Source organism: Pan troglodytes, chromosome 5 (assembly GCF_028858775.2).
Source record: "Pan troglodytes isolate AG18354 chromosome 5, NHGRI_mPanTro3-v2.0_pri, whole genome shotgun sequence".
NCBI lineage: Eukaryota > Metazoa > Chordata > Mammalia > Primates > Hominidae > Pan > Pan troglodytes.
The window spans coordinates 166,539,379-166,555,981 of NC_072403.2; the positions used below are offsets into that span (position 1 = coordinate 166,539,379).

The 16,603-nt window shown below is 39.6% G+C and overlaps 1 pseudogene; it reads left to right on the forward strand.

Moving 5' to 3' along the window:
* Nucleotides 1-9,102: 9,102 nt before the first annotated feature.
* Nucleotides 9,103-9,947, forward strand: LOC737655 (small ribosomal subunit protein eS4, X isoform-like; annotated as a pseudogene).
* Nucleotides 9,948-16,603: the final 6,656 nt, after the last annotated feature.

Consider the following 16,603-nt stretch of genomic DNA (forward strand, 5'->3'; position numbering starts at 1 on the left):
GATGGAAATGGGAGTGGCAGCACTCACTATTACCCCTAGTAACCTACCAGCAAAGTTTTTGTTTCCTATTCCAGAGACCATATGATCTAAAGGTCTAGAGGTCTTGATTCCAAAGGAGGGAATGCTTCCAGCAGAAGACACAACAATTCCACTGAACTAGAAGTTAAGATGCCCACCCAGCCACTTTGGGCTCCTCATGCCTCTGAATCAACAAACAAACAAGGGAGTTACTGTTTTGGTTACAGTGAATAATCCTGACTACCACAAGGAAGTTGGACTGCTACTCCACAATGGATGGAAGGAAGAGTATGTCTGGAATACGGCAGGTTCCTTAGGGCATCTCTTAGTGTTTAAGGTGATGCCTCTCAATCACATATCCTGTGATTAAGGTCAACAGGAAGATACAACAACCCAATCCAGGCAGTTTTACTAATGGTCCAAATCCTTCAGGAATAAAGATCCCGGCCACCCACCAGGTAACATATCATGACCAGCTAAGGTGCTTGCTGAAGGTAAAAGGAAATAGAAAATGTGAGTACTAAAAGAGGGTAGTTATAAATACCAGCTATGATCACATGACCAGCTACAAAAACAAGGACTGTAATTGCCATGAGTATTTCCTCCTTATTTTGTTATGAATGTATGAGTATAAAGTAAAGCAAATACCTTTGTTTTCTTCCCTCTCATTTCCTTATCATGTAACATAAGACATATTGACTTTCTGTTATAGTGTTTATGTATTGTTAATTTTACATCATCGTGTTTAAGTTATATGAAGGAGAAGAGTAAACATCACTCAAGGACTTTACCTCCTCTCTGGGAAGGGATTGGTGCATATTGAGTTGTACACATCATAGTTATGTTATGTTAAACAGAATTATGACCTTGTTATTGTCTTCGTTTGGAGGTTAAATATGGCTTAATGAGATGCATATGGGAATCAAGTTAATAAAGGATGGACTCGTGATGGTAACTTTATTTGTTGACTTGCCTGGGCCACAGGTGCACGGATATTTGATGAAACGTTATCCTGAGTATTTCTATAAGATAAACATATGTATTAATCTGCTGGGGCCAGGCGCAGTGGCTCACGCCTATAATCCCAGCACTTTGGGAGATCGAGGTGTGTGGATCACCTGAGGTCAGGAGTTTGAGACAAGCCTGGCCAACATGGTAAAACCCCATCTCTACTAAAAATATAAAAATTAGCCGGGCGTGGTGGTGCACACCTGTAATTGCAGCTACTCAGGAGGCTGAGGCAGGAAAATCATTTGAACCCAGGAGGCTGAGGTTGCAGTGAGTGGAGATTGTGCCACTGCACTTCAGCCTGGACACCAGAGCGAGACTCCGTCTCAAAAAAAAAAAAAAAAAAAAAAGACTATCTCATGGACGACTTATGGGTGTGAGGTCTCTTTTGGGGGTGATGAAATATTCTAAAATTGATTGTGGTTATGGATGTGCATACCAAAAACCATTGAATTGTGCACCTTAAATAAGAATTGTGTGATATATAAATTACGTATCGATAAACCTGTTATTTTTTTAAAAAGACTTCATGCAGCTGTAGTCTTTGACAATACCAAAGATCGAAGCTCTATATACTAAGTTCAAACATGGATCATGAATGGGGAGGTAGATTAATGAATCTGTGAGAAAATAAATATTCAAAATATGTTTTAAAATTCATCATAACTCCCAAGAAAAGAACAATTAAGCATTTCTACAGGTTTTTGTGCTGTAATTCAAGACAAATATTTAGGTTTGAAAGTGTGAACTCACAAAAGATAAATCAACTCAGGTGAGGCAATTTCATACAATCCATCGATTTAAAAATATAAAATTTAGGGGCTTAAGTAGTTCACTTTAGATGCTTGTGACTTGAACAGCTGTCAAAATAGCATTTTGTGGTGGATATTTTTTCATAAACTTTATTGAAGGATGTTTTCAGATATTTCTGTGGATGCCAGCTGTTAGGTTTAGGGGAAAAGCATCTTGTTATTTGGGGACACGTCAAAGCCAGAAGCCGCATTCAGTTTATATTTCTGCATCAATTAAATTGCAGTCAGGAAGTAGAAAAGTGTCCAGGAAAATTTCAATCAGGTACCAGAAATCCACAAGGATAGTGTTGTTCAGCAACCACTTTGTGGATACAATGAGGGGAAATGACCCACTAGATGAGCAACATCTGGAGCTATCCAAATGCATTACTCCAGATCTGGTCAGTTTTAATGTCATGAGAGTGATGATACCATCATTTTAAAATACATTTCAGTTTAAGTGCCAAACGGAGTTGCAAACAGTATAATTCCGTGTGGCATGGAACATTTGTTCTCCTAACATCCTGGAAAGTAATACTTGTTTTTCAGTTTGTGTTTTTATGGCTGGCTGATACTGTGCTCTTACTTTTTAAGCCAAAACCTCATCCCTCAAGAAACAAAAACAAAATCCCCCAAACCCAGCAATTAACAGACCAGCTGGCCCTGTGTCTAAGAGAAAGTGGACTGAGATAGACTCACATGACCTGACTTCCAGTGGGTGGCATATTTGCTATGTACGTGAGCTTAATCTCATCACAAGATCTCTGACCTTCAGTTTCCTTATTTATTAAATGGGTACAAAGGTGCCAGTCTATCCTGACTCACAGGGTCAGGGCAAAGAGCAATAAGATAATGAGTGTGGATGTGATTTATCAACTACAAATTATTAGAAGTGTAAATTAGCATTCCAAATGGCAGGGATACATAGGAGAAAAAGAAAAAAAAAAGAGGAGAAATAATAAGTGGGACCTTCCCAAGGAAAGCAATTCTTACCTCTAATTCTAACAATTTTAAGATAAAAGGGATGCTTAAGTAGTACATACTAGGAAAACTTTTGATGCATGGTTTCTGTATTAAATACCTACTGACATTGCCTCACCTATCCTGTTTCTTTCTCTCTCTCTTTCACACACACACACACACACACACACAGTTCCCACAATCCATTGCTTCATAATCCCCCCCTCAAATGCTACTCTGTGGAGATAATTCAATCACAGCCACAGTAACTAAGGCAATTTATAGAAAATACAGTAGAAAATTATTCTACTTATCCAGTTCTGAACCGCCTTGCACTGTTCTGTGTGGTACCTTTCCAAGGACCTGCTAAAAAACTGAGGTGATTCCTGTTTGCCAAGAGTTGGGCATCTCAACAGCATGAGAAAACATTATTTTGGTCAATAATTGGCACAGTGATCAGGATATCAAGTGAGGAGTTTCCTAGGCCTTGGAGACATGGCTACCCAGTTTCAAATTAGGTGGTAGAGAACTTATCTCAAATTTTGCAGAGACACAGAAAAAAATGGAGTTATCAATTACTATCATTATCAAGCAAGAATTATATTTAATTCTCATTTGTCTCTAGGTAATGAAACTTTGATGCCTTCAACAATGGTGGAATTATTTAATTCGCCAAACTGGCCCCTGGATAACATCCTTCAGGAAACAGAAGAAAATAATGGCATGGTGATAGTCTGTGTCTGCTGCTGGAGCCAAGGGTGAGTTAGTCACACTACAGATGGGAGGGCTGGACCCAGGGTACAGCCAGCCAGGGAGAATGCCAGTGGCCTTTGGATGTAAAGGACCCATGCTCTCCTGAGAAAACCCAGTAGCCAAAGATATAGCTCAGCTGTATGGGATGGGAGAAGGAGATCAGAAGATGACAAAATTGGCCAGGCGCAGTGGCTCACGCCTGTAATCCTAGCACTGTGGGAGGCCAAGCCAGGCAGATCACTTGAGGTCAAGAGTTCAAGACCAGCCTGGCCAAATGGTGAAACCCCATCTCTACTAAGAATACAAAAATTAGCCAGGTATGGTGGTGTGCACCTGTAATCCCAGCTACTCAGGAGGCTGAGGCAGGAGAATTGCTTGAACCTGGGAGGTTGAGGTTGCAGTGAGCTGAGATGGCACCACTGCATGCCTGCCAGAGTGAAAGAACGAGACTCCATCTCAAAAAAAAAAAAAAAAAAAAGACAAAATTAATGGAATAAAATATTAATATTAGGTTGGTGCAGAAGTAATTGCAGTTTTTGCCATTACTTTTAATGGCAAAATATCCTTATTTCAATAATATACTTATTCAAATATAAGATACCTAAGACATTTTCAATATCTTATTCAAACACGATGTTTTGCCATTACTTCTAATGACAAAAATCGCAATTACTTTTACACCAACCTAATAGCAGCTAGAGGTGTCTGAATTCTAACTCTTCCAATCTCACTGACAACTCAAACTCCGTTGCCTTCTCCCTGCTACTTTCCCCCACTATTGCTACCTTTGATTTGAACAAGATTTCAGCAGGACAAAATGTCACAAACAGGGACAAGGGATCTCCCACATGATGTTATTTCGGGGGGGCTCCTTAAAGCTTTTATGGAGACTTTGAGTGGTAGTTGAGAAAAGAACTGCACGCTTTCAAATCTGACCTTCCTCATTTCCACTTACTACCTGGATGACCTTGAGCAAGTCATTTAACCTCCCTAGCTTTACCTTCCTTAGCAACAAATAGGAGTCTACAAAGAACAGTATTCATCTTAGAAATTGTATGTGAACTTTAAATGAAATAATGAGTAATGCATAAGGCAAGTACCTCAAACATGTTAAGGATATTTTATTTATTTTATTTTATTTTATTTTATTTTGAGACGGAGTTTCACTCTGTTGCCCAGGCTGGAGTGCAGTGGCACAATTTCAGCTCACTGCAACATCTGCCTCCCGGGTTCAAGCAATTCTCCTGCCTCAGCATCTTCAGTAGCTGGGCTTACAGGCATGCACCACCACACCTGGCTAGTTTTGTATTTTTAGTAGAGACAGTGTTTCATCATGCTGGCCAGGCTGGTCTGGAACTCCTGACTTCAAATAATCCACCCGCCTCAGCCTTCCAAAGTGCTGGGATTACAGGTGTGAGCCACTGCACCCTGCCAAGAATTATTATTGTATTGCTCTTGCATTTACTAACAGGCTTTGTACTGGGGATTTTTTTTTCCAGGAAAAAAAATTTAAATAGGGTGTTGTGAAAGAGTCATGGTTTTCAAAGTTTCAAGAGAAGTGTTTTATTAAAAGAGGGGAAGAAATCAATGTTACCTTTGTCAAGAGAGTTCTGTATCTTAAACAATCAGCTTCTTGTTCATCATCAGGTTCAATGAAAAGTGCACAAGGTCCTAGAGACCTGATAATAATTAAGAATATTCACAGCTTTCTTCCGAAGGCTCCTTTTAATCATTGATTTTTATATCTGGGTGGTCTTACAATGAGCTGCTTTTGTTGTTTTATATATCTCTTGCATTCTCAATCTGGGATAAATGAGGAAAACTTCTAAATTAAAACATTTGCTCCAACAGTTGTCCTTCTTTCACATTCTGGTTTTAATAATGAGGTACTAATATTCTGGAGAAATCTTTCATAAACTGAGTATTGTTTTTAAATCTGCTTATTTATGTTTCTTGTGGAACTTTCTGTGATATGCTGTGTTCAGGAGGAAACATCTGTCTTTGGGGTTTTCATCACCGTGAGGCAGTTTACTACAGGGCATGGCATGTCTGGGCGCCCAGAGATAACTCTCCAACATGGGCAGGCCCGGGAACACATGTTCACGGTGACAGCCACGGCCGTATCCCCAAGTACATACTCATGTGCTCATTTGCAAGAAACACATAGAGGTGTGGTCCATGTGAACATGTGTCCAGAGGTTCCAAAGAATGTGTCTGTTAGTGACAAGAGGGACAGCTGTTGCTAGGACAGAGCCTTCAGTACTTAAGTGACATTGTAGCGCTGGGTGCTCTTACGAAAAGCGAGCTCATGTCCTTTGAGGAATATGTACTATGGAAAGTTCCAATGAACTGGAATATTAACTTTCCATTAACGTGTCTCATTTTCCTGGAATTCCTATGTGAGAATTCTCCGTTTTGTTTACACGACCCCAGGCTTCACATATCGAATTAGTAAATGAACTATCTACTTTTAAAGATCTAGGGTATCTCACAGAGGCTATGGATTTTAGGCAAAAGAAAATCTATAAAGACGGCTGTCCCTAAAACCAGGCAAACTTTGGGAAACTCATGCTCACTCACCAAATTTTGCCCAAACTCATACTCATTAGCTATTTCTTTTTTTTTTTTTTTTTGAGATGGGGTCTTGCTCTGTCACCCAGGCTAGGGTGCTGTGGCACGATCTTGGCTCTCTACAACCTCCGCCTCCTGGGTTCAAGTGATTCTCCTGCCTCAGCCTCCCGAGTAGCTGGGATTACAGGTGTGTGCCACCATGCCCAGCTAATTTTTTGTATTTTTAGTAGAGACAGTGTTTCACTATGTTGGCCAGGCTGGTCTTGAACTCCTGAGCTTGTGATCCACTTGCCTCGGCCTCCCGAGTAGCTGGGATTACAGGCATGTGCCATCGTGCCCGGCCTCATTAGCTATTTCTACACTTATGCATGTTGTTGGCCATTCATTGAATTAGTTGATCAAAACTTTACAGTATTATTTTCCAACTCCCTAATAAACTGGGGCAGTACTTGATAAAGAAGTAAATGATGCTTTCTACTTTTAAAATGCTGGAGCTGGCCCCTACAGACAGGTTCATGAGAACCAATTGTGTGTATCGCTTCCCAACTCCACGTTTAGTGTTGTCATGTTGGTAGCTTAAAATTAGCTACAGTGGAAGTTTACACTGTGGGAATAGGCATTTGCTACAAATCAGGGATTAATTTTCCCAGGCAGCTGGATGTGGAGCATTCACAGGCACCCCGTTTGGAAAGCTGAAGTCATTTGGTGCATGTTTGCCACAGTGAGGCTTTCTGGACAGCCTGGACTCAGGCTGGACTTTCCTGCTGCAACAAGTTCTGTGTAAAGATTCAAGAGCCACTTGGGATGTAGAAACTGCCAAGTCTTAAGAGTTAAAATGTCAAGGCTGCCTAATGAAGAAAAACTACCAGGGTGAGGTCTGGGTTCTTTCTTTCCTCTATGTATGTGGGTCTTTGTTGTTTTTTTTTTAACCTAAGACTTGGCTTTTATACTTTTTCCTGTTAGATTTTATTTCTTGAATTCGACTCATTTTTCCAGATATTTTCAATATCTTATTTGAATCGTGATTCTGTACTTGGTAAACCATAAACCCCATTAGCAACATAAACTATTTGCCAGGTACAGCGGCTCATGCCTGTAATCCCAGCACTTTGGGAACTCAAGGCAGAAGGATTGTTTGAGGCCAGGAGTTCAAGACTAGCCTGGTCAATATAGTGAGACTTTGTCATCTCTACAAAAGTAAAAGAAAAAAAAAATTTAAAAAACATAAACTCGCTGGCCATGGTGGCTCACGCCTGTAAATCCCAGCACTTTGGGAGGCTGAGGTAAGTGGATCACTGGAGGCCAGGAGATTGAGACTATCCTGGCCAACCTGGTGAAACCCCATCTCTACTACAAATACAAAAAAAAAAAATTAGCTGGGGAAGGTGACACATGCCTGTAATCCCAGCTACTTGGGAGGCTGAGGCATGAGAATTTCTAGAACCCGGGTGGCAGAGGTTGCAGTGAGCCGAGATCATGCCACTGCACTCCAGCCCGGGTGACAGAGCAAGACTCTGTCTCAAAAAAAAAAAAAGAAAAGAAAAGAAAAGAAAAAAGAAAAAAACATAAACTATTGCTAATATTTTTAAACAAATTAGACAAATATGCCGTGATTATTCACAACAGTGTTATTGATCATAGTGTTGGAAGGGACAGTCTCTTAGATTGGGTTTTTTCCATGCAGACTTGGAGGCAGATCGTTAATTTAAAAAATGATCCAAGGAAACCAGAGCAACAGCACAGGTGGAGTGGTTGGTGGGGGAAGAAGGGAAAGGTCATGAAGGGTACCTAGTAGAGCTTATTGTCCTTATTCCTGCGGGTCAATCCTGATGGGGACTCTGAGCACCTCTGTAGATGGTGCACACCTGCCTCTGTGAAATGGAGATCCTGCACCATTTATCCACTGACTCCTTTTCCCTACTGGTGAGTGTTGCCCCCGAGGACAGTAACTCCCTTGCATTTCCAGGCAGCGAGGCAACTTCCCAGGCATCATCTGAGAAAGCTGGTGGAGAAAAGCCAGGGACTCTGCCTGCACTTGAGGTGAACCAACATTGCATGCACTGAAATCGTCCACCACAGCCACAGCTGAAGCAGAGGTGGGCTGAGAGGGGGTGGCTCAGGGCACCGTAACATCTGCTATGGACAGAACTGAGGGATGAATTTTAGGAGGTGTTCATTAACTCAATTAAGTATTTATGTATTAACCAATTAGATGAAACATCTACTAAACGTGTTATTTCCAGACACTATTGTAGGTACTAAGGACCCAGCAGTAAAGTCTCTGCCTTCAATGAACTCATATTCTAGAAGACAGATTCTTAAAATTAATAATAATATAATGTTGGTAGGTGATTAGTGGTAGAAAAAATATTTAAATAAGAAAGGCAAAGGATTAGGAGACGATGAATGTGGAGTAGGGACAGAGAGTGTTATTTTAGAAGAGTAGTCTGTGAGGGCTGCTTGGATGAGGGGCCATTTGAGCACAATCTTGAATGAAGTGAGCCAGAGGAGCATGTAGGCGGACAGTGGCGGAGTCAGCAGTACGGCTTTCCAGACCCAGGGAAAATTCCGTGCAAAGATCTGGAGTCAGGAACAACCCTGCTGTGTTAAAGGATCAGGGCCAGACACAGTTAAGCACAGAGATCCAGTGGCAAGTGAAAGAGACATGCTCCCTGCCCTGTAGAGCGTAGAGTCTACTGGGGCGACTGCCATTAACTTCATAAACAATCACACAGATCAAAGCAAATTTATAGAGTGTGGTAAAGGCATAATCGAATTTGTGTTTCTTAATGATTACATGTCTACTATGAGCAGAGGGACTGAAGAGGGTCGATGCTTGGTGTCTGTCTATCACTCAACACTGTTCATTGCTTTCTCCTTTACTTCTCACTATCAATAACTGGACATAGCCCTGGATGCTCAGTATACTTCATGACAATCTGCTTCCTGGCATGTTTTCAAGAAACATATTGATTTGTAAAAACTGGCACTACTGAATTTCTATGCACACCAGAAGACAGAGGTCCTCTTTCCTTGCCTAACGCAGCCATGGCTCGTGGTCCCAAGAAGCATCTGAAGCTGGTAGCAGCTCCAAAGCACTGGATGCTGGATAAATTGACTGGTGTGTTTGCTCCTCATCCATTCACTGGTCCCCACAAGTTGAGAGAGTCTCTCCCCATCATCATTTTCCTAAGGATCAGACTTAAATATGCCACAGGAGATGAAGTAAAGAAGATTTGCATGCAGCAGTTCATTAAGATCGATGGCAAGGTTTGAACTGATACAACCTACCCTGCTGGATTCATGGATGTCATCAGCATTGACAAGAGAGAATTTCCGTCTGATCTATGACACCAAGGATCGCTTTGCTGTACATCGTATTACACCTGAGGAGGCCAAGTACAAGTTGTGCAAAGTGAGAAAAATCTTTGTGGGCACAAAAGGAATCCCTCATCTGGTGACTCATGATGCTTGCACCGTCGGCTACCCTGACCCCTCATCGAGGTGAATGATACCATTCAGATTGATTTGGAGACTGGCAAGAGTATTGATTTCATCGAGTTCGACACTGGTTACCTGTGTATGGTGACTAGAGGTGCTAACCTGGGAAGAATTGGTGTGATCATCAACTGAGAGAAGCACCCTGGATCTTTTGACGTAGTTTATGTGAAAGATGCCAATGGCAACAGCTTTGCCACTCGACTTTTCAACATTTTTGTTATTGGCAAGAGCAATAAACCATGGATTTCTCTTTCCCAAGGACAGGATATCCGCCTCACCATTGCTGAAGAGAGAGACAAAGACTGGCGGCCAAACCAAGCAGTGGGTGAAATGGTCCCTGGGTGACATGTTAGATCTTTGTATGTAATTAAAAACAATGTGGCATGATTTAAAAAAAAAAAAAAAAAAGGCTGAGCGCTGTGGCTCACACCTGTAATCCCAGCACTTCGGGAGGCCAAGGCGAGCGAATCACCTGAGGTTGGGATTTCGAGTCCTGCCTGACCAACATGGAGAAACCCCATTTCTTCTAAAAATACAAAATTAGCTGGGCGTGGTTGCATATACCTGTAATCCCAGCTACTTGGGAGTCTGAGGCAGGAGAATCGCTTGAACCCAGGGGGCAGAGGTTGCAGTGAGCTGAGATCGCACCATTGCACTCCAGCCTGGACAACAAGAGTGAAACTCCGTCCAAAAAAAAAAAAAAAACTGGAACTATTTATACCCTATCCTCTATGCCTGCACAGAAAAACTGAAGGGAACTTAACCTGAAATTCATATATTAATAGTACTGATTTCCACTGCCATGCCAAAGAGTAAGTAAAGAGTCAAGAGCCAGTATGGTATAGAGGAAAGAGCATAGACTTGGACTTAAATCCACCTAGGCTCCAATTCCAGCTCTGATAATGATTAACTACATAGCTTTAAACAAATGATTTTACCCCTCTAAGCCTCATCTTTAAAAGGGGGATAATAATGCCTGCTCTGGAGCATTACAAAGATGAAATCAGATCATGTATATAAAGCATCTGATTCACAACAGAGGCCGAAAATGGATTATTATATTAATCACATCATAGAGAATCCTAACTAATCTAAAACACTGTGATATATGTGGGTTTTGTCTGAACCACAAAAAAATATTAAAATGGCCCATGCAAAATTGAAACAAGCAAACAAATAAACTGAAAGGAGCTTGTAAATAATCGGACAAACCTGTTTAGTCCAATTATCCCAAGACACATATTTGGTATCCATGAGAAACTGCTGGGGGTGGAATGAAAGGGGTATGGCGGAAGGTCAAAGTCAACTGCCTGTGGATGATTTCCTGGAAAAGTGTTTCTTTCCAGATCTCTTGTTTAGAGAGAGGTCAGACTGACCATGAAACACAGATGCTGAAGCCTCAAACATAGGATGTTCTACGAGGTCCAACCCAAAAAGGGAAATGCATTTTGATGATCCAGCAAGAAATTCTTATTAGTGCAGGAACTCTTGCCCACCATCTGCCAAGGGAGGCTATAATGGCATTGTTGACTCCCACACAGCAAGCAGAGCCTTAATCATGTTTTACTAGGCCTCACAGATCACAGGAGCAGGCATGCCCTCTTAGCCCCAGGCCTGGCACCACCCATGCAAGGTAAGTAGTTTACAGGTGTGTCTGGGTCTACTTCAGGTCGGTCAGTTTAAGACAGCTCCACAGGACCTTAACCCAGAGAAGGAGGTCAGCCCCAGGCAGAAGCTCCCACACCAAGGAAGAAAAAGCTGGGCACCAGCTTTTTCACTATCTCCTGGGCACCAAACTAAATGATGTTTAGACTAGACTGGAAGCAATGACAACAAATCCAAAAGAAAAGTAAAAATTGGAAATAGTATTAAGAACAAAAACTTGTTGTTGTCTAATCAGGATAAGCAGCAAAACGTACATTGCATTCAGATGTGCAGGCCAGTGATCTATAGCCTTTGCAGGCTTTGGGTCCTTTCAACAGGCCACTTCTCCTCCTCGTCATCACTTACCACAGCAGCAGTGTAGGTTATTATGGTGCTGTGTGGCTTGCAAAGCATTCTGGAACACACACGGTTTTGTTACAATCCTCAACGCAATCTGATGAACAAGGTTATTATTGTCCTCATTTTAAGGGTGAGGCCATTGAGACTCAGAAGAAAAAAATTAATTGATTTACACCAGGATCCACATGAAATAGATTTGGGAGCAGAGATTTGGACCCTGGGCTCCTGACACCAAGTTTTATTTTTGTGGCTACACATTTCATATTGTTGCGGATCTTTAATTGACAAACGTGGTCCCACATTGGCATTGCAGCTGCCTGGTGGGAGTGGGACAAAGTGCATTCTACCTGTGGCTCTGGGCTAAAGCCACGTCACCACATAGGAGAGTAGGTAGCTCAGAGAATCAGTCCAAATAGGCTAAGTGGTCATCAGTCCAGAACCCAAGTTGCCAAATCTAAGGAAATGAGGTCTGAAAGTGGGATCTGAGCCAAACCAATAAAGTCTCAAAAGCCAAGGTGATCCTGGGTAACTGTGCTCTCTTACTAGGCAAAAGTAAGAGAGAGGCTTTTTTCCTCAGTTTCAGTAAAGTACAAAGTGTGGTTTGAACAGGATTAGTTGGAAATGTCTTTGAACCTATTAATAGAGTTGAAATAAATCATCTGCAACTTTATTTATGCATTTCCTCAAAGTCCTTAAGTATGGAACCCTGACCGAAAGATTTTGATAGAGGCTTTTGCTTTTGTGTTATACTCTCTAAAATTGTCATAACTTGTTTTACTAGTTAATGGAAAGGTGTGATGTCACAACTCTCACAATGTGAGGGACATGTGGGCATTTCCTTTGATTGCCAGTTTTTCTCCACAAACCATAGTAAACGTAGGCTCCATGAGGATAGGGATTCTTGTCTGAGTCACTCGTGAATCCTCAATACTTGGCACATAATAGAACTCAATAAATATTTTTTATCTGTTGTATGAATAGTGGTGACATTTTACATTGTCTTTTGGCAGAAAGAGGTACTTCTTTTAAATCTTAACTAAAAATAGATTCACTTACTATAAAATAAGTTAATTATCTTGGCAAAACATCATGTATCTCCCCCCTTTCCCTGATGATGAAAGTTGTAATGAAGACATAACTTATTTATTGCTTTTCCAAGAGCATGTGGGCCTCAGGATTACTCCATGGTTATGCATCCAACAGACAAAATATGTTACGTGTGAAAGGTACTAATTATGTAGGTGGTGGTTTTCAATAAGGGTCAAGGATCCCATATCACAGTCTTACCCAAGGAGTTATGGTTCCATATCTTACGTGACTTTTCTGTAAGGAAAAACCTGTTTATATTATCTGAGCCCAGAACTTAACTCCATTTTACATATGAACACAAAGCATTTTTGCTCTGTGTTAATATATAAGGAATTTCCAGGAATGCAAATATCATGTAAACTGAGGAAAGATTGAGACTTGTTTTGTTTGAAAATTTACCAAAAGTAATTGACTATTGAAGAAAATCACCATCAGCAAATGCTTATGGTATTGGAGGCACCAATAAAAGAGCAGCTGTCTCAGTTTTTGTAACTATTGCATTTACGATGATAACATATTAACTTTCAAATTTACTTATTTAGACTTTCACTTCCATGTATGAAAAATTAACAGCTATAGGAATTATCCTTCTTCCATGCACAAATTGAAAATTAGGCAAAATATATGAAACAACAGTTTTCAGACATTAAACAACTGGTAATGCTGTGGGACTGTGAACCCTGAAAGAAGAGAATCAATTGAGCTGAATGATGTGATTGCCCCAGCTTCCTGCCTGGAGGCAGTTTTCAAGCCACAGCATGCAGCCAACAGTCTCACTGAGTTAAGGAAACAGAGATCAAAGTTAAGGAAGGCAAGGTGGCTAGATTTGTGGGACAAAGTACTGGAAAGGAGAAAGCTGCACAGAGAGAAAGAGAGAGAAAGAGCAAACTCTCAAGATTTGCAAAGGGTTCTCTCAAATCTTTGACTAAATACTAATAATAAATATGATATCTCATAGAGAAGAAAAAAACACTAGATAGGTTTGATAGCAATTTACACACTGTAGAAGAGAAGATCAGTATTCTTGATGACATACCAATAATAAAGCACAAAGAGAAAAAGACTAGAAAAAATTAACAGAGCATCAGTGTTGTATGGAGGAATATCAGAAGGTAAGTGGTCTAAACCATGTATAACTGGAGTAGCAAATAGAGTGGGTGAGAAGGACAGAAAAAAACCTTTAAAGAAATCATTGCTGAAATTGTCAAAATTTGATGAAAGCTCTGAACTCTCAGATTTGGGATGCTCAAGGAACTTCAAGAAAAAAAAAAAAATTCAAACCAAGAAAGACCATAAAATCAGTCATAAAGAAAAAAATCTTAAAATTTCCAGGAGAGGGATGATGGGACACATTACATATAGAGGAACAAAGATAAAAATGACAGGAGACTTCTCATCAGAAATTTTGCAAGCCAGAAGGCAATGAAGCAACATCTTTAAACTACTAAAAAAAAAAAAAAGCTTTGATCTAGAATTCTATACCCAGATAAAATAGCTTAAGAAAGTAAAAATAAAAAAGTCTTATTTAGATATACAAAAGCTGAAAGAATTCATCACCAGAAGAATGCACTACAAGCTACGTGAAAAAAAGTCTTTCAGACAGAAGGAAAATAATACTAAAAGGAAATTTGCTTCTACAGAAGTTGAGTGAAGAGTGTGGAAATGATGAGTGTGTAGGAACATATAAAATACTTTTTCTTCCAATTTTAATCTCTTTAAAAGATACAGATTATTTAAAGCAACAATAATAGCAAGTATTGTGGAGGCATGTATGACAAAACAGCATAATGTACGACAATAACATGTAAGAAACCATAGCACAAGGACAGAAGGAAGAAAATGAAGACATATTATTGTAAGGTGCTTATACTATGTGTATATAATTTGAAGGTAGACTATGAGTTAGATGTGTTTTATAAACCTTAGAGCAACAACTAAAAAATAAAACAAAGACACTCCAATTAAAGGATGGAGATTGTCAGATAAAAAAGCAAGGCCTAACTACTGTGCTGTCTGTGAGGAAAACATTTTAAATATAAAGTAACAGAAAGATTAAAAGTAAAATGATGGAAAAAGACGTACAATGAATACACAAAACAAAGTTGAAGGAGCTACGTTAATATCATATAAAGTAAATTTCAGAACAAGAAATATTCCTAGAAGTAAAAATCAGGCATTTCTTTTTTTGTTTGTTTGTTTTCTTGAGACAGAGTCTCACTCTGTCAGCCAGGCTGGAGTGCAGTGGCATGATCTTGGCTCACTGCAAGCTCTGCCTCCCGGGTTCAAGCCATTCTCCTGCCTCAGCCTCCCTAGCAGCTGGGATTACAGGCACATGCCACCACGCCCAGCTAATTTTTGTATTTTTTTAGTAGAGATGGGGTTTCTCCTTGTTGGTCAGGCTTGTCTTGAACTCCCGACCTCAGGTGATCCACCTGCCTCAGCCTCCCAAAGTGCTGGGATTACAGGTGTGAGCCACCACGCCCAGCCAAAATCAGGCATTTCTTAATGGTAAAGATGTCAATTCATCAAGAAGACATAAAAATCTTAGATGTCTATGCACCTACTAAAAGACATAATAATCTTAAGTGTTTATGTACCAGGGACATAAAAACTTGACAGAACCGAAAGAAGAAGTAAAATACTTTGCAATTTCAACACTCCTCTATCAATAATTGATACAAGCAGAAAGTCAGTAAGAAAATAGATTTGAACAACACTATAAGCAAAGTTGACCACCATTTATGGAACACTCCACCCAACTATAGAACATTCATGAAGATAAATTATATTCTGGGTCATAACAGAAATATACTTATTTAACCCTTATTTTTAAATTTCAAATATAAGGACAGAGTGTGGAAAACATTTAGTAGAATATTGTTCTTACTTATTGTAAATCTGAAATTATTCATTGTAACAAGGAGCAAGCTTCTAACTATTAATACTTAATAATTAATACTTAATTTTCTTATATAGCAACTGAGAATCTCTACACTGAAATACCTTTTATTTTTCTTTCATATTATATATGACATCATTTTTAATTGTATAACATTTTGTGTTTAAGTTACCCTATCAATAAATTTTTTTTCATGACAGAGAAAAGATTATTACAAGCTAGTTATCAAAAGGGGCTTTAGATCCGATGGAGTATGAAATCACTTGTCTGAAACACAAAGGAATGTTTTGATGTTCCTGTTATCTTTACCAATACTCTGATGGAAAACCTACGAGTGAAGTAGGATTTTTCACATATCTATGTACTACAAATTCCTCCACTTGTCAAAATGATACACTAAGGTAGGCCTCTGTAAATTTGAACTTTGTATGCAGAGATCTCACAGTTGCAAAGGAATTATTAGTATTACAAATAAAATTGAGTACAGTAGTGTCACGACCATCCTAGATATAGAAAGTATATTCTTATTAATACAGCTGACAGTTGTAGTTAATTTTTCTAGGAGCCTCATCATATGGTTCATATCACATTTATGGTTCATACATTTGCTATATGTAAAACAAGTGAATAGACAAGATTCTTTTAACCCAAATGAAAACTATGCATTTATCTATTCCTGTTAGGTTTTATCGTGGTGATTTGTGAATTGTAGTTCTTCCACTGAGATGATTTTGAATATCGATTCTGATGAACTTTATATAGTGGCCTCCTATCCTCTGGTTTGGGGTCAGGGATAAATTTGATTAGCGTGCCTTTAGCAGGATGTGAAATATCTTTGATATTTCCAAAAAAAAGTCTTTGATACATTTATGCCTTTTAGTCAATCATTATTGTTTTGTGAAAAAAAAAACCTCTAATATATTTAGCACTATAGATTCCAAAACTGGGAGTTTCCAGGAGCAGCACACTAAAAGTCCCTTAGTGACCTTTGTCTCTCAGCTCCACACCC